We start from the raw sequence: 18,444 nt of genomic DNA on the forward strand, positions 1-18,444 counted from the left end.
CAAATCTACGGTCTGTGAGGCTGATGACACTGACCTATCTCCCCTGACACCCCTGAGGCTGAGACAATCCTAAAAGACAAATTTGTCACTCGATCGGCCCCAGATATTCAGAGAAAACTGTAAAACCTGACTGTTGGTCTGGAAGGGAGCCTGGAGGAGCTCTTACGAGCTGCCAACTGGGCATATTACAACCAAGATCAAGAGAAGAGTAAAAAATAAAAAAATAAAAATAAATTAAAAAAAAAAACAGAGAAGGAGGCTTAAAAAAAAAAAAACAAAAAGAATGTGAGGCCTTAGTGGTGACCTTACGTACTAGGTCAGACCGGACTTCCCGAGGTCCTGGCACCAAGTGCCATTTATACGGCCGTTCAGAGCACTGAAGTGAGACTGTCCTCAGAGGGGACAACCAAAATGAAAACCCCATAAGCCAGGCCCTTTGCACGGAGACAACCGCTGGAGATCTGAAGGCCCTCGGGGCCTCTCTCTATGAGGGCTCAGAAAACCAGTGTCCCTGGGAGGGACTGACCGGGGCCTGGGGCTCTTCACGGTGGCTCCCCTAAACCAACTGTCCATCAGAAACCCAGAGCCTCGAGTGACTCTCAACATGGAAGGAAAACTGGTTGATGTCCTTCTTGACGCCGGAGCTACCTTCTCCATCCTCCTTTCCGCTCCAGGCCAACCGTCCACACGCAGGAGAACAATTAGAAGCATCTCCGGAAAACTTACACCTAAGTTTTTGTCTCAGCCCCTGGGATACCTATGGGGAAAACTAATTTCTGCTCCTTCTTTCTTGGTAAAACCAGACGGCCTTCCTCCCTTGCTAGGAAGGCACATTGTAACTGAATTAGAGACTACACAGTACTGACTCCAGAACAAATAAACAATTGTGTGCGCGTTTGGAAATTACTGGATAGTGTAGGCTGTAGATACCAGGGCTCTGGAAAATAGTTTGCCTGCTATATCAATGATTAAATGAGACTCAATCCCACCTACTCTCCCCCCCCCCCGAAAAAATAAACTGGGGTCTGACTCCAGCCCTTGGAATGGTTGCAAACAGAGCAGGGCATTTACTATTACCGGGCTCACAGAGCTAAAAGATCATTAAAACACAGCATCAGGCTTTTCATTTAGGGAGGGACAAAACTTATCAGATGGCCCAAAGGATGTTTACTAAAAAAAAAAAGGCGTCAAGGACAGTTCTGCGAGTAGTAACCGCCTGTAAAGTGTCTTAGAAACAATCTTCCAACCACGGACTTGCTCCCCCAGACCATCAAGGAACCAGAGACTATCCAGGAAAGACTAACGATTAGGTTTCCCTCATCTGCCAAGGTCAAAGGAATTCCAACGCCTGTGGGTGCGGATTGATACTTTTACTAATTGAGTAAAGGCCTCCCCCTACAGGACAGTTCCTCGAGTGCGAACCCAACTGAGCGGTATCAGAAGGAATTAAGTTGCTTCCTGGAAAAAAAAAAAAAAAAAAAAGCCTCCCTGTCACGACTCTACTCTCTGTGCGGGCCGGTGAGGGAGGCAATGGCCTCATTTTTGGTGGCTCTTTTCGGAATGTGGAGACTTGAATAAGTCCCTACTCCCGAGCGGCTAGAGAAGTCCCACTCCGTACCTCCCAGCAAACGCTGTCTACTCTGGACATGAAGGCTCCCCCATGGCGGCCAGGCCTCTCCCGGTCCTGGGCCCTGGGCTCCGCAACAGCTTGGAGTGGTTTCTCCCTGCGATTGTGGTCTACTTCTGACAACAAATGTGCTGCACCTCCCCCCCCCCCACACCCGCCGGTTCCCCAGCTCTCCGGACACCGACCCGCTACGTGTCCCGAGGTTCAATCCAGTTCTGACCCTCCTTGTGCATTTGGTGCCGGGTGAACTGGGGAGACCCGGGGCCCGGGGCCCCGACCCCTTCCGTCCCAAAGGTGTCACTGAACGCTCTCGGCCTCATCACGAGAAAGGACTCAAGGTCAGACACACAACTCACAGCACGGCGGGTGGTGACGCAGGGGAGGGAGAGAGAGGACGTAGGCCGCACGCACCCACCCACCGAGAGAGCCAGAGTGTGGCCGGCTCTTCCTCCCAGGCGCTCAGGTTTCTGTCTTGGGGGCCGCTGTTCACTAGAGGACGGGATGTTCCTGACTTGGGGCGGGAGGTTTGGCGCCTTCCCTTCCTCGTTTGCTCCGGGACTCCTGTCATGGCGCCACCCCCTTGGGCCCGTCTGGGGTGACGGGGCTTCCCGAGGAGTCCGGACACCCGGCCATCATGGTCTCGCAGCCTGTCTGCAGCCCTGAGCCCAGTCACGCCGACACAAACAATTAACCTTCACAGGCGTGTTGAGGGGAAGGGGGGAAGAAGGCTCCGGTTCTCAGCAGGGTTTGTCCAGCAGAGGCCTCCGACCCGGCCCCTGAGGCTCTCCGTCCCTCAGCCGCGTCCTGGCGGGAACCCCAGGAAGACCCCCGGGTACCTGCGCCTCCTCCACTCGAGACGTTTCCACGCGGCCAACGCGCGTCCTCGCCTTCGTGGGAAGCCGGGAGGCCTGCGGGGAGCCGGCACCCGACTGAGCCCTCAGGTCTGCGCGCCTTGGGCTCCCGGCTCCGATCCCGCAGAGGCAGCACACCATTCCGCTGGGACGCAGGGAACTCCGGAAGGTGTCCCTCCCGGGCCCCTTAAGGGAAACGAACGGGCACCCGTTCCAAAGGAGCGCCCAGCTCGGGTGAGGCTAAGACCATCAGATCGGCAGGAGGGGACGAGCTGTCCCTGAAGGGGGATGGCCTCCTGAGTGACCGAAGTCGGAAGGCTCACTGGGTGTGGGCCCCCCCCCCCCGTTGTGAGGCTCTGCGACAGCCCCTGGGGACTCAGCATCTGAGTAAGACCCGTGGTCAGAGCCAAACGTGGGCGCTTTTCGTCGGGCTCAGACTGTTTCCGATAAGGAGACCTGTTAAAGGATGAACACGACTGTCCGGGCCAGCATCTCATCAGGGTGTCGCAGGCGGCATCCTTTGCTGAGGCTGCTTCCGGGGGCTGGCACCGCAGGGGCCCCCTAACAACCCGGAGACTCAGAGCCACTGGGGCAGGTGGCTGGGATGGGGACTCGGGGTGCCAGCAACGTGGCTTAGGGAGTCCGCGAGGGGCAAGAAGCTTCCTCCGTCTGAAGATAAACAGTGATTCTATCTGGCCAAATGGAGACGCTAGGAAGCAAAATTTAGGATTAGGAATGAAGACCTTATTTTCCAAGCCAGGGAACCTTTCAGATGTCGAGGGAAGGTGCGCACCACCACATTCCAGAACACCACGTGTGTGAAGTGGTCAGACTAGAAGAAGGTATCCAGGCCTGGAAACGTTTTCAATTCAAGAGATCTTTCGTTGATTGTGTCCTGTCCTAGATCTCAGACTTTTCATTCCTTGTAATCAACGATACCATGTCCTGACGGTCGATACTTGCCTAGCGGATGCTGGGACGTAAATCCAGCCGGTAGAATCACCAGCACGCCCAGCCATCTGTTCATGGTAGTCAAGACTGGAAACTTCCCAAGTGCCCATCTGCAGTCACGTGGACATGTCCACATGAAAAAATACATAATGCAGAACGTAGAATGAATAATCTACAACTTCCATGAATGAACTTGGCAGACCCGCTGACCAAAAGAAAAGAGACAGAAAAGAGGATTCGTTTTGGGAGGGGTGGCAGGGCGGGGGTGAAGGTTTATGGAAGGACTTGGCTTGTGCCAATTACGGGGACTGGCTAAGCAATTTGTAAATCCGTACGGCAGGCACTCAGACAAGGCGGGCCAGCAGGAAGAGAGGCTGGCAACAGAATTCAAAGTATAGATGAAACAGAAAGTCGGTTCTTTGAAAGTTTCAACAAAACTGACCAGTGTTTAGCTACATTGACTAAGAAAAACAAAGAGAGGAGACGTAAATGATGAAAATGAGAAGTGAAAGTGGGGACGTTATTACAGATTTTATAGAAATAAAAGCAATTGCGAGAGAGTACTCCGAAAAAGCATACTGGGTAAAGCTAGATTAAGTGGACGGATGTCTAGAAACATCCAATCGGCCAAATAGAAAACATGAAGCAACAAACATGTGAACAGACCCGTAACTGCTGAGATACTGAAGCAGGAATCCAAACCATCACAACGAAGAAAAGCCACCCCAGATGGTTTCAGGGGGGAAATGCCACCAAACGTTTAGAAACGTACTTTTGGCGGCCGGCAGGGGGTTGTGGGGATGACAAAGGATGTTGATTTAGACTTGATCCCTTGAGACTGTCATACATGGAAAAATACTTCCTTTAAAGTGGGGGAAATAGTCATCAGATTGGCGTCACCTCCACCTCCTCCCTCCTCTTTGGCACGGCTCTTCCAGCGGGTCCCCTCGAGTCCCCGGAGTGTGAGGACCGGGGTCGCCTCCTGGCACCTGCCCGTTTCTAGGTTTCGCTCCTTCTGGAAAGCTGTCCGCTCTTCTGACCGGAGGCTGTCTGCCGGCCCCCTTCGCGATCCCAGCGGCCGCCCTCAGGAAGTAGGAAACGGCGGGTTGTCCAGTCCTGATTTCAACTGTGCTGCCAGGCTTCACGAAAATCTCGGTGGGCAGAGGAAGGCCTTCTCTGTGCATCGGTGTTCACAGCAGCGTCACCCACGATAGTCAGGGAGCACCGACCGGGATAAATGCCCACAAGTCTACACACAGAGGCAACGTTTTCAAACTACAGAAACACAGAGATAGAGAAAAAAAATCCCGAGAGCCGCTACAGGGGGAAAAAATTACCTACAGAGGAGCAAAGATAAGGATTACAGCCGCTTCCCCCTCAGGAAATGTGCAAGCAAAAAGAGCGGAGTGAAATATTTCGTGCTAGAGATAAACACATTTATCTAGAATTCTGCACCCTGGGAAGTCATCCCTAAAGAGTGGAGAAGATATAAAGATTTCCCCAGAGAAAATATTGAGAGCATTCGTGGCCAGCGACCCATCTAGCAAGAAACGTTAAGAGAAATTCTTCAGAAGAAAGGAATGATACAGATCAGAAACTCGGATCTATGTGAGAAAGACCGTCAGAGTAGAAATACATGAAGGTAAAATAAAAACTTTCATATTTCTTACTCTAAATTGACCTGACTGATAACAGGGTGTTCAACATAAAAATACCCACAACATACTAGATTATGTATGTTGTATATCCATGTGTGTATATACATATATTTGCTTATGTATGTGTGAAACAAATGACAACAAGGATACAAGGAACAGGAGGGAAGAATTAGGATTATTTTGCTGTTTTAAGGTACTCACACTTCCTGTAAAGTGACACAGTGTTTTGTTTTGCTTTGTTTTGAGAGAAAGAGACAGAACGTGGGAGGGGCAGAGAGGGAGGAAGACACAGAATCCCAAGCAGGTCCCAGGCTCTGAGCTGTCAGCACAGAGCCCGACGTGGGACCCGAACCCACAAACCATGAGATCACGGCCTGAGCCGAAGTCGGACGCTTAACCGACTGAGCCCGCCGGGCGCCCCTGACACAGTGTTATTTGAAAGTGGGCTTGGGGTAGTTGCAAATATATATTGCAAACTCTAGGGTGACCAGTAAAAAAAAAAAGTAACAAAAGAAGTATAACTGATATGCTAAGAAAGGAGAGAAAATAAAATAATATAATATAATAACGTGAAGTGCTCAATTAAAGCCACAAAAGACAGAAAACGAGTGGAAGACAAACACAGGAACAAAAAACAAAGGCACCAAACAGAAAGTAGTAACAGCTGTGCAAAATATGAATCCCACTATACCAGGAATCAGCCCAAATATCAATGGTCTAACCGCACCAGTTAAAAGACAGAGATTGTCAGAGTGGACCAAGAGACAAGACTAAACTATATGTTGTCTACAAGAAACCCACTTTCAACATAAAGACACATATCGACTAAAGGTAAGTGAATGGATACAGACACACCAGCCAACGTTGGAACAAAGGGAGCAGGAGTAACGTGTTAAAGTCAGACGGAGCCGACTTCAGAGCAAGGACACCACCAGAGATAGAAAGGAGCTTCATAGAATGACAAGGGGTTCGATTCTCCCTTGACAAAAGGGGCCAATGCTTAGTGTGAACATGCCTCACAGATCATCAAACCACCTGGGACAGAATGTAAGAGAATTGCAAAGAGGAACAGGTGAATCCATGATCATGTTTGGAGACTTCGTGTCAGAAATGGTCCAGCAGGCAGGAGATCAGTGAGGACACAGCCGAGCTGAACAACGCCATCAAGCAAATGGATATCATCTACATCTACAGACAGCTTACCCGACAACAGCAGAACACTCGCTCTTCTCCAGGTCACACGGGACCACATTCTGGGCCATACAACACACCTTACCGCATCTGAAAGCATTGGAGTCAGACAACGTCTGCTCGCGGGCGCCAACAGAATTGAACTAGCAATCGATAGCGGAAAGATAGCTAGAAAATCCCCCCAAAACCCGGAGACTAAACAACACACTTCTCAATGACACATGGGGCAGAGAAAATGTCTCGGGAAAAAGTGAAAAACATCTTGAACTAAATGACATGAAAACACACTGTTTCATACGGTAAAAGGAGTGCTTAGAGAAATTTAGAGCATCGGATGCATATTATTTGCAAAAAAAAAGATCGGAAGTAAATCATCTAAGATTCCATCCCAGGAGAGTAGAAAAAGAAGACCTAATTATCCAAAGCAAGCAGAAAAGAATAATAAAAATTAGAACAGAAATTAAAGAGAGGAAATCAATGAAACTAAAAGCTGGTGCTTTGAAAAGATCAGTAAAATCAGTAAAAATCGATCAGCCTCTCACTAGACTAAGGAAAACAAGGGAAGGGACACAGATTCGTGATAGCAGAAATGAAAGAAAGGACAAAACGATAGATCCCGAGGACAATAAAGGGATGTTATGCACAAGCTTTATACCCACAATTCAGATAACCTGGACGAAATGGACCGATTGAAGTTGTGAAGACAGAATTTGCCAAAATTCACACGAGAAGAAACAATGACCCTCAATAGGCCTCCACGTGTTAAAGAAATTGAATCAATAAGAAATACCACTCCAAAACAGAAATTTCAGGCCCAGGGAAGTTCACAGTGAATTCTGCCAAAGATCTAAGGAAGAAATAATACCACTTCTCTACAATCTCCTTCAAAAGACAGAAGCAGAGGGAGCGCTTCCAAACTTAGTGGGGCAAGCATCATCTTAACATCAGGATCAAACAAAGACACGGCCGGAAAGGAAAACCACAGACTGTCATCTTTACGGACACAGACGCAAGAGTCCTCAGCAAAATCCTAGCAAATTGAATCTAACAACGTATCGAAAGAATTATACACCATGACCCAGTGGGATTCATTCCAGGTGTGTAAGGCTGGTTCCAGATCCAAAATCACTCAACGTAATCCATCACACCAACAGGCTGAGAGAGAAAACGCACACGATCAGATCGTAGCCGCAGAAAAAGCATTTGACAAAATCCAGCTCCCTTTCGTGATAGGAACTCTCGGTCAACGTCTCTACCTTCTACTCAGTTTTGCTGTGAACCCTAAACTGCTCTTTAACAAGTCCATTGAAAAATAATAAATGCGTATATTAGAAAAGAAAACGGTTAATGTGTGTGGAATTGTGTGAAAGGGAGTGAAGTTTTGAATTTCAAGCTGGGCAGGGAATAGATTGAGAGCCACGCCCGGGAGCATGTGGAGGGTGGGGAAGAACGAGATCATTCTGATCGTGGTCATGGTTTTAGCATAAGGCTCATAGAATTTAAACACTTAAAAATGTCTGGGAATGGGATACCTCCTAACCTCAGCGTGGTGCTTGTTTTGGATCAAGTTTAAAATGCGGTTGTGGACACTGACTACGCAAACGTGAGTAGAGAGAAGACCCCGGACTTTTAGGAACCAACGCTGATGAACGCAGGAAGCCTAGGTGAGTGCCACCAGCCTGGCCCACGCGCAGGGGTTTCTGTGGTGTAGCGGTTATCACGTTCGCCTCACACGCGAAAGGCCCCTGGTTCGAAACCAGGCAGAAACACACGCACAGCCGAGTAAACCCTTTTCTCTTCCAACAAGCCAATGCCGTGTGTCACATGGACACCTGTCACCCTTCTGACCCAGCCTTCTATTCGCTTTATCTATGGTCTCCTGTGCACAGCTCCGTCCCTTCCTCTCCCGAGTTAGAGAGTCATGGGGACACCCCGAGACAGGGTGTCTGTTTTGTGCGCCCGGTCACCAGGCCAGGGGACACTGACGGGGACCTGGAAGGAGGAGTTGTTTGGGAAAAGAACACAAGCCAGAAAAATACGTCAGGTGGAGAGAAGGCCCTCTCACCGAGTTTGTTTTTCACGGTTTCTCGAGTGCCACGTTCTCCAGTCAGTACCCTCCAGCTCCCCGGGCTTCTAAAAGCACTGGGTCTCATTGACCGTCACCTTGGACTGCATTCCACTTTCAGGAGTCCTTTAAAATCCAGTCTTTGGGCAAAAAAACCAGACTCCCAAAGAGGGCCAGCGTCACGGCTGGCAAACCCCACGCCCGACTTAATGTTCTACCACTCCTGGTCTGAAATCCTCAATAACTTTTCAACAGAAAGCCCTGCGTTTTCATTTCACGCTGGGCCCACAAATCCTGTCACGCGTCCTCCCGAAAGCTCACAAAAGGAGCGGTCGTGCCACCTCGCTGGTCCTTCCGGGGAGGAGCAAGCGGCTGAGAACAGTGCCACCCCCTGCTTGGCGACGAATGTTGTGTGGAGGAGGGGGTGCCTTTGCAGACTGGACCGCCTTAAGAGGCATCCTCGCACGTCAAAAGGGAAAGATCGGCTAAAACATTAAAATTCTATCCTAGGATTTGATTTTTTTCTCCCCAGCGTTTTATTTTGATCTAAGTACTTCCAGTCCCGGCTGCCTCCAGTCGCCGTTAGACTTCTTGTTTTCTGTTTTGGTTGGTTCCGTCGCCGTTCTTCTTACTCTTCCAAGATTCCATCACGTTACTGGACTTTTCAAAATATTCTGTGGCGTCCTAGAACCCACAATCACGGGAGAAGGAGGGGTGGTCATCGCGGCACTCGGTTTGCACAACATGCACGGTTTGTCTCTTTTTCTTGCCTTCTTTGTGGATTGCTTTAAAAGCAAAATGCTGAGACTGCGAGCTTCTTTGGGAAATGTGGAGCGTAGCTATAGAGGTTTAAAATTAGAAAATTACGGCTCGCGTCTAGTTCACAGCATAGCTTTGCCAATTCATGGTGAATAATTTTCTCAGTCTTCTACAAAACGCCTCAGACAGGTAGACTCGACATCTGAGGCTTCCATCAGGTATAAAACCCAAGGTCTGATTTGTTTTGCTTATTTTTTACCCATTGCCTGTATTTGCCTTGGACAATTTCGCTTTGTAAAACCTCAAAGAGGAAGGCCCCGCTGGGATTCGAACCCAGGATCTCCTGTTTACTAGACAGGCGCTTTAACCAACTAAGCCACGGAGCCTGATGTCCCATCCCTCCCTGACGCATATTGTTTTATGAAATGTCACACCTTCATCTACGTGGAGCCCAGGATGGGGTCATCGACGCCAGGGAAAGCTCCTTCCTCAGGGAGGAATCCTCGAGGAGGATTGTCCTTAACTCGAACACCAATGTGCCTTGGGAGCTCCCTGCCTCCCAGCAGACGGGCACAGGAGGCACGGGGCACGCTGTGTACACACTCGCGTGCAAAAGGAACAAAACAGGAGGCACACGGGTCCACGGCGATCCCAGGCTCCGGGGGGCACATGACGCTTCCTGATTAGGACTCAGCGCTGCTGTCTGGGAATCGGTCTCCCGGACCCTTGGCTGCGCCCTTGGGATCAGCCATCCCACCGGCGGGAATTTTCTCCTACTTGCAGCTGAAGAGTCGCCTTGGCCGACCTCCTGCCTGTAGTCCGGGAGGTTCCGGCCCCTCTCTTCATTTTCTTTTTCTTTTCGTTTCTCCGGGTCCTCTGTCCCTTTAGTTCAAGCTGCGTTCAACCACCCTGCTCTTTAAAGACCTGCGATCTCGTGAACGTTGTTGGAGCTTATTCTCGTACAGCGGGAGTTGGCAAACTGTGACCCATAGGACAAATCTGGCCAGCTACCTGTTCTTGTCAAGTTTTATTGGAGCACGGCCACACGTATTCTTTTCACGTCATCTGCGGCCACTTTCCTGCTTACAACAGCAGATCTGAGTAGCTTCGACCGACGCTGACTGTATGGTCCACTGGCCCGTTGAAGAAAAAGTCGGCCAACCTCTGTATTAAAAAAAAGCCACATTCGCAGACCTCATGCAAACAAGCCCTTGTTTGCCTCGGCTTCCAATTGGGCTGCCGTGGCATCACACCCGCAAGAGTTGCGCTTTTGTGGACGGGACGGGCGGGGCAAGTCCTCCTTAAGAGGCTCAGAGGTTTTTCTGCTGAGATACCGCCTTAACTCCCTTTGGAGTGCCAACAGAAGATTTTACAATCACGCCTGTGGCTTCATCTTGAGGCCGCGTTTTCTGACAGTGCCCTGGATTTAATTCTTGCCTGAGAGTCATTTCTTTCTTAACTTCGGCATCGCTTTTCATCGTGGAGCCGCTGGGCATGACGAACAGCTTGTCTTTCAAGCCCTCTGAGTTGTGGCTCTGAGTTTGTGTCTGACAGTCCTCCCCTTCACTGAAACCTGAGCAGCACCTTCGCAGTTCGGCCTGGAAATCTCTCTAGCTAAACTGGTCCGTCGGACTGGTTTCCATTCCATGACACTGCAGGCCCTGGCGTTTCTAAATCCCCTGCTGCTTCACGACGAATCCCTTTTCCTCCAGGTTCAAGTAACATTTTCCTCGGCATCCATTTGTGCCTCCTGTGGCTTACCTGGATACTTTATGGGGGGGGGATCCAAACCTAAGGTTATGCCTTGGTATGGACCCCACCTGATGCCCCATAAGTTAGGATGTCTCCTCAGGAGAGCTGGTGGGAACCATTTCCAGGGCTTTGTAAGCAGCCTACCCTTTTCCAGTGGCTCCTTTCCCAGCCTCCTGGCGTTTCAACCTCCCCTCGAGCCTGAACCCATATTCCGCCCCGAAGGCACAGGAGGGCCCCTCAGCCAGCCCGGGAGCCCTCTCCGTGCGCGGCTTTCTCCTCTCCGGTGTCCTGTGGCCCCCGTATCCTGACTGCTTTGGCCTCCTTGAAACGCTGTCTGTGCTCCCGATGCGGGGGCCCCGCCTGGCTCTGAATCGCCCTCCGCCCTCGCCCGCCGCCGTGCTGGGGCTAGAAGCTGCCTCTAGGCCCTAAGCCAAAACCTTCGTGAGACTCACCTCTCCCGTCCCCCCGCTGCCGGGGATGGGGGCCCTGCACTGACAGCAAATGTCACAATTCCTGTCGGGCCTCCTTGTTGCCCACGAGGGAAGCGCAGCTCCTACCTGCACGCATCCTTCGAGGGTGGAGGCAGAAGCCTGCGTCCCTGTCGTCCTGCTCGCCCATTTCCTTCTGGCCTTGCTGCCGTTCGTGGCTTTTTGCTGCGGTATCATCTATCTACCTGGCCCTTGCTACTTTGGGACAACTTAAACACACTCACCCATCATCCCATCGATCTATTTATATTTCTCTCATGTCCTTTATTTTACACATTCTCCGTTGTAATGGAAGCAAATGCTAGAGTTTTATGTCTTTATCGACGGTGCTTTTGAAGTGGTTTAAAGTTCTTCTCCTCATAGACTTCTGGTAGCTTTATTTTTTACTTTCACATTTGGGAACTAAACTTACTAGCTGATTCTACTGTGTAGCCCGTGTTCAGAACAACAGTAATGGAATGTTCTGGGAACCTTTGTGTCTGTCCATCCTGTAGGATGCTATCTCTGATCTGTTTTTTTTTTTTTTTTTGTGGAACCAGCAGTCGTGTCCAACCCCAGCCTCAGCCCAGTTCTCACCCCAGCGCTGAGACGTCTGGGTTTCCTTCTGGGCTTGTTAAGTGCAGGACCCTTGGGCCCTGTCTCCTTTCTAGGAGTTGAACCTTGATCTGGCCGGAGACAGAACCCAGAGCCGGCCAACCGGAGGACTTGAGGGGGCCACTCCTTGTGGGTGAATTTATCAGCCAAAGAGAAAGATCTGAATGTGGATCCGGTCAGTCTGAACACTCAAAACGAGGGTTGGGTCCATCAACGGACATTCTGGAAGAGTCATCTCTGCTTGTCCGGTAGGGCAGACATGACCCCCTCACACTGTGGTGCCTCCCTTCGGTTCCCTGAGGGCCGTGTCACACGCTAGGTGTTGGGTAGCGCCCTCCAGATCTCATTTCAGCTCAGGAGACCCCAAATGTCCCATCGGGTCCGTACATTCCCCGCGACGACTTGTAGCGCCCTTGGCGGAGTGCGGTCCGCAGACGGAGGCCGGTGGTCACCCGAGTGTGCCCGGTGGGGTTGGCATTCTTGGGGCCCACCCTATACCGGAGGTGCGGGGGCCCACCCTCCGCTCCTTCGGGGACACACTGGGCTGGCAGTTACAGCCCCTTGCCATTAAAATCGGAGTCACGCGTGTGAACTGTGTCCGCTAGGAATTTCCAAATCTACCGCCAGGGCGAGCTCGTTTAACCTCACGTCCCCTGGGCCCCCGCCCCGCTGCCCAGACCCGGGTTGGGGAGGGGGGAGGGGGACGGGAGAGGGAGGGGGACGGGAGGTCTGGGACGGGGGTGGGGGGGTGGGGGGGGGTACGAGCTCAGGAAAACCGCGGCCTCTCAAGCGAGTCCGGATGGCGGCGGCGGGGAGCGGAGGGAGCAGGTGCACCGGGGCAGGGGGAGGGCGGGGGCTCTTGCTCTCCGTCCCTCCCCGGTTCGTTTTTCTTTTCGTACCACACAGAAAGAGCTACTTCTCTGAGGCACAGGCAGTGAGCTCGGGGGGGGGGGGGGGGGGGCGTGGGCGCTCCCCGAAAGCAGGCGGCGGGCTGCTTCCTCTGCGACGACCGGCCTCACGTCCGATGCAACCCCCAAAATCAGAAACCCGGGGCTTCCTTCCTGCGCGGCGCGAATACCGTGCTTGCAACAAAAAACAGTTGCCGGGGGCAGAAGCCCAGCCACCGGGATGGCCGAGTGGTTAAGGCGTTGGACTTAAGATCCAATGGGCAGGTGCCCGCGTGGGTTCGAACCCCACTCCCGGTAGGGCGAGTTCCTGAAGGCTGGAGGCCCCCCTGGGGCGGCGACCGCGGCCTGACCCCGCGCCTGCTTTTCTTGTCCCGCCTACGCTGTCCTCAAGCAGAAGCACCTGCGCGAACCGAACCGATTTTTGCTCGGACCCCCTCAGAGGGCCAGCGTGAGGCCCTCCTCCCCCCCTCCCCCTCCCCCCCCCCACGCGCCGCCCCAAGTCCACAGTCTTCCTAAGGAGCTGCTCCTCCCGCGGGCCTTTCCGTTCCAAGGGGGACGGAGGCCTGGGGCCCCGCCGGACGACCACCCGCCAGGTGCCCCTCACCCCCTGCGGCTGGCTCCCAAACACGGCTGACCCCGCGCCAGCGGAAGGGGGGTGTTAGCTTGCCTTCCGGTCAGTGTTGTTGGGCGTCTTTTCGAGTGGATGAACCCCCTGGGCCTCCTCTCGTGGGAACTTATTATATCCTGTACTCATTCCTCTCCTTCCCTGTCGGGTCTTCCTCTCGGGGGAAACAGGAGTCCGTCGGGCCTTCTGTCGGTATGTCACAGGTTTATTTGCCTTGGAACTTGGCAGGGATTTTGGAGGCGGACACTTCGGACCGTGCGCCCCCACGGTGACCACCCTTCTGGTTCAGTGTCTGACTTGGATGTGCCTTTTCCTGCCACAAGAGCGAGAGTGACAGAGGACGCCATTTCTTCTACAACGTTCATGACTTCTTTGGCATCTAGATCTCTGAGGTATCTGATTTTTCCGTGTTTTAATATGAGAGATACAGATCTAACTCTACCTTATTTCCAGAGGATTACCAGTACTCTCAACACCATATTACTGAATGTCCATATTCTCCCCATCCGTTGAAATGCCGGACTACTAAATTCTGTTCTCTAAAATGCATAGGACCAGATGATTGGAAAGACCGTGAACCTTGGAACTCAACAACCTATGTTCTAATTCTGGCTTTCCCACGGCCTCTCTGAGCCTTGATTTCTTCCTTTGTTAAATGGAGACAATAACCCTTATCTCACGTAAATGCCTGCTGAATTAAGAAGTCTCTTTGCCTCGGTACAGATTAGTCATCTTTCCCCTAAGAAGAAACTCACACACTTCTTTTGTAGCAGTCCTTAACAGAAACCCCGAAATCAGATTTAACATCAGATAAAATTTGTCCTGATGGCTAAACTGCTTCTATGTTTTGAGATCAAACAGCGAGATTCCACATTTGAACGTTCTCTGATCCTGGGGCAGCTCAGTGCATCATTTTCATGAGCGGCCTTGAATTTCAAGTGTGAACCTTGAGTTTCACGTTTGCTCCTGGCCATCCCCGGCAGAAGGAAGGAATTTCCTGTGTCTTCACGGTCAGAAATAAGTCGGTTTGAGAAAGACTAACGTTCCATGGAGAGGCAAGACTCCTCCCTACCAAAGGTGGTTTCTGTCATCTTTTTTCTTTCCCGTGAATGAGGTAGAGAGAGGACGGGTGGAAGTGGAAGATTTATTTTTCTCTGAAATGAGATTCCAGATGGCAAAGATTTTACCCCAACTGAAGTCTGCTAAAGAGAAAACACAGCAGTCTCTCAGTGGTCGGTTAGCGATGTCGTGCAGACTGGTGCCCAATGACACCGACATCCAGGTCCTGTCACTGCACAAGTTCTCTTATGTCACATCCCCCCACCAGAGAGTCAACGCATCTAAAATTACCATCCCAAACCCATCTCTGCCACCAGGAAGATCTGAACCTGTTGTGTCAGGCACTTGACTTTATTAACTTCCTCCCGATCATCAGTGATGCCGGCAACTTCCACGCAGCCCCAACCTCTCCTGTTGTTCCTCGAGGCAGGTGGAATTCCTTGATGGCCTCCAAGTTGCCCTCCCACGGTGTATAAGCCTGTACAATCCTTCACAGATACTAGTCTTTCATCTAATACATAATTAATAGCTACCAATTCATCCCTTAAACTAGTTTATATACATAGTTTATAAATATATATATATACCATATATATATATACCACATATATATGTACCATATATGGTATATATATATATATATGATATATATATGATATATGATATATATATATGGTATATATATATGATATATGATATATATATATATATATATATATATATATATATATTGCAACATGCATCTTGATATTGGGAATGCAACACTGAGGGAAAAACAAACTAAGTTTCCTCCCTCCCACCCAGGCTTTCTGGGTAAAGGAAGAGACACACAGGTGGCTTTTATTTTCAACAGGAAACTGATTCGAGGAGGAAACTGAGGCTTTCTGGATTGGTTTTGTCTTTGGACAGAAATCGTCAAGCCAGCCACACTCCTACCACCTCACCCTGGGCCATCCTCTCTTTACTGCCTGTGCCAGCCTTCTCCAGAGAAACAGAACCAGTAGGGTGGAATATATAGGTTGGCTCCTGTGGATATAGAGGCTGAGAAGTCATCAGATCTGCAGGCAGCAAGTGGGAGGCCCAGGACAGCCAATGGTGTGGTTCCGGTCCAAAGACCAGCAGGCTTGGGATTCAGGAAGAGCCAACGTTTCAGACTGAGTCCGAGGGCAGGAAGAAACGGCTGTCCCGGCTCAGAGTCTGTCTGGCAAGAGGAGTTCCATCTTCTTCAGGGGAGGGAGGCCCATTTTTTCTATTCAGACCTTCAACTGATTGAAGGAGGCCCACCCACATTAGGGGGGGCAAGGTGGTTTACTGTCTACTGATTTAAATGTTAAACTCACCCCAAAACACCCTCATGGAAACATCCAGAATATGTGACCAAGTATCTGGGAACCCCATGGCCCAGTCAAGTTGACCCATAAAATTAACCATCACACCAGTTCAGTGTAAGCAAAACCATGATTAAAAAACAAGGAAGGGGGCGCCTGGGTGGCGCAGTCAGTTAAGCGTCCGACTTCAGCCAGGTCACGATCTCGCGGTCTGTGAGTTCGAGCCCCGCGTCAGGCTCTGGGCTGATGGCTCGGAGCCTGGAGCCTGTTTCTGATTCTGTGTCTCCCTCTCTCTCTGCCCCTCCCCCGTTCATGCTCTGTCTCTCTCTGTCCCAAAAATAAATAAACGTTGAAAAAAAAAAAAAAATTTAAAAAAAAAACAAGGAAGGACAATTTGCACTAATCTCAGCACAGTAAGAATTTAAGAAACAATGCAGCATATATAGTTTTTGCATCAGTAATATATTCACTTCGCTGAAAAATGAGAGAGTATTAGAAGGTTCCTGAAGTCTGTGGTCCCTCCTTCCCCATCTCTGCGGGTCTCACCAACACCTTTACCTCAGTTTCTTATACAACCTTCCTTTTCTTAATGATACTTGCAAATATGAACGTAGTCTTATCTTCCCTGACTTTTTACATAAAAGAGAAAATATTTACCCACTGTTCTGCAGCTCCAGTTTTCAGGTAATAGAACAATGAGATCTCGATTTCATCAGTACTTGGCTTACCAATAACACTTCCCGTTTTGCACGTGGCCCAAGTGTGGCTTTTTTTCAGATGAGTTTATCCAACCAGGAAAGAGTTGGATCTGAAAATTTCTTTCCCACTGCACCTCTAGAGAAGGGAATGAAAGCAAAGTGTGGGAGCTAGAAGGGAGGAGGAGAAAATGAGATCCCTATTACTTTTTGTTTTGCTCTCAGGGACAAAATACTTTTTGTCAGACGCAATATAGTGTTCAAAGATACCTGAGGTAGGGGTTTCGAAGCAGCTAGTGATCAAGGGAAATTATATATTCATCCAAGAAATATTTATTGACCTTCACTCTTCAGAATGTAATAGTTATTATTTTTTAGCAAAGAGGCTTAAGAAATAGCATTAAGTTAAAAAATGGATAATCCTTTTAAAAAATGTATGTATGTATACGTATGTATATAATGTCCAGCAGTATCTATACTATAAAACGTGCTTAAGTGTTTACTCAATGAGGGAATATATATGTATATTTTTGTAGCCATGTTTTTTATGTGTTTTGGCAACAATCCTCCGTAATACTTGTATAATTAGAAAGGAGAGAAGTAAATGCAGAAATAGTGAAAAAAAAAAACCACAACAACCAATCCTTTGGATCTTTATATGTGGAGAAAGGATGAAATACTTAAAAAAAATAAAACTTTATGAAGAATCTTTCGTCCTGACAGCGTAAGGTGGACACTCAGGGTTCCTTACCCAGGATGGGGGTCGTCTGACCTACAGTCTGTAGCAGGGTTAGTGATGAGGAAGGTTGAAACAATAGAAACTTAGAACGGTGAACACTCTTGTTGGTTATCAGGATTCCACTATGAATTCAGGTATCTAGATCAGGGGATTCCTACAAAGGTGGTCGCTCCCTGATCAAAAGATAAATGTGCTTTTAAGAGACCATGGAGCAGACTAGTTCGGAAGGAAGACTTCGGAGCAGATTCCCCCGATCTAGAGAAGCCGACCCCTTACTGAGACCCTGAGAAGAGAGGGGTTCACGGACACGTGGACACCGCAGCAGAGCGATCTTGTCTCCCAGTTGTGCCTCCGCCACGTACCCCCCCAGCCAGTGTCTCACGGTTCCAGTGGAGATAATAACCCCTACGTCACCGAGTTGTGAGGACACACACACACACACACGCTGCGTGTACCACAGCAAGTAGGGAGTGCTCAGTAATCACTAGTTCCTGTGCCCCATACAAGAAAACCATTCCCTTCCTTGACAAGCTGTCCTGATGAAAATGTTCCTGATTAATTTCTGTGGCTTTTAAAACATTCTAGACGTTCACTTCTCACTTCTCTAACGCTGTCATCTCATCCACACTTTTATAGGCCGAACGCCTGAGTCAGGTGTTCCCAACACATCGCCCTGGGCCTGGCCGCCAGATCTGACTCCAGTCCCCAGGACCCTCTGCGGTCCCACAGCAGCGGTGTCGTGAGTAGGGCCAAACGGTCACTGCCCTTCCCCCAGACTGAGGAAGACGGCTCCACCAGCCGCAGACGCTGTGCCCGCCAGCGGCATTCGCCGAAAACGACACTGTGGGGAAAGATGATCGGTCACAAGGCTCCCAGAGGGAGGAAGATTCTTATTAGAACTTCAGCTTCACAGATGGAGGAAGAGCTTTGTCAAAGACAGTGAGGGGCGCCTGGGTGGCGCAGTCGGTTGAGCGTCCGACTTCGGCCAGGTCACGAGCTCGCGGTCCGTGAGTTCGAGCCCCGCGTCGGGCTCTGGGCTGATGGCTCGGAGCCTGGAGCCTGCTTCCGATTCTGTGTCTCCCTCTCTCTCTGCCCCTCCCCCGTTCATGCTCTGTCTCTCTCTGTCCCAAAAATAAATAAACGTTGAAAAAAAA

General features: G+C 50.2%; 3 non-coding genes across 3 annotated transcripts; 2 read left to right on the forward strand and 1 right to left on the reverse strand.

Annotated features, from left to right (window-relative positions):
- Positions 1-7,974: 7,974 nt before the first annotated feature.
- On the forward strand, positions 7,975-8,047 carry TRNAV-CAC. Its single transcript has one exon. It is a non-coding gene; the product is annotated as a tRNA-Val (tRNA).
- Positions 8,048-9,414: 1,367 nt separating this feature from the next.
- TRNAT-AGU lies at positions 9,415-9,488 on the reverse strand. Its single transcript has one exon. It is a non-coding gene; the product is annotated as a tRNA-Thr (tRNA).
- A 3,570-nt stretch (positions 9,489-13,058) lies between these two features.
- Positions 13,059-13,141, forward strand: TRNAL-UAA. Its single transcript has one exon. It is a non-coding gene; the product is annotated as a tRNA-Leu (tRNA).
- The last annotated feature ends 5,303 nt before the right edge of the window (positions 13,142-18,444 follow it).

Source organism: Lynx canadensis, chromosome B2, assembly GCF_007474595.2.
Source record: "Lynx canadensis isolate LIC74 chromosome B2, mLynCan4.pri.v2, whole genome shotgun sequence".
In the NCBI taxonomy this organism is placed as follows: domain Eukaryota; kingdom Metazoa; phylum Chordata; class Mammalia; order Carnivora; family Felidae; genus Lynx; species Lynx canadensis.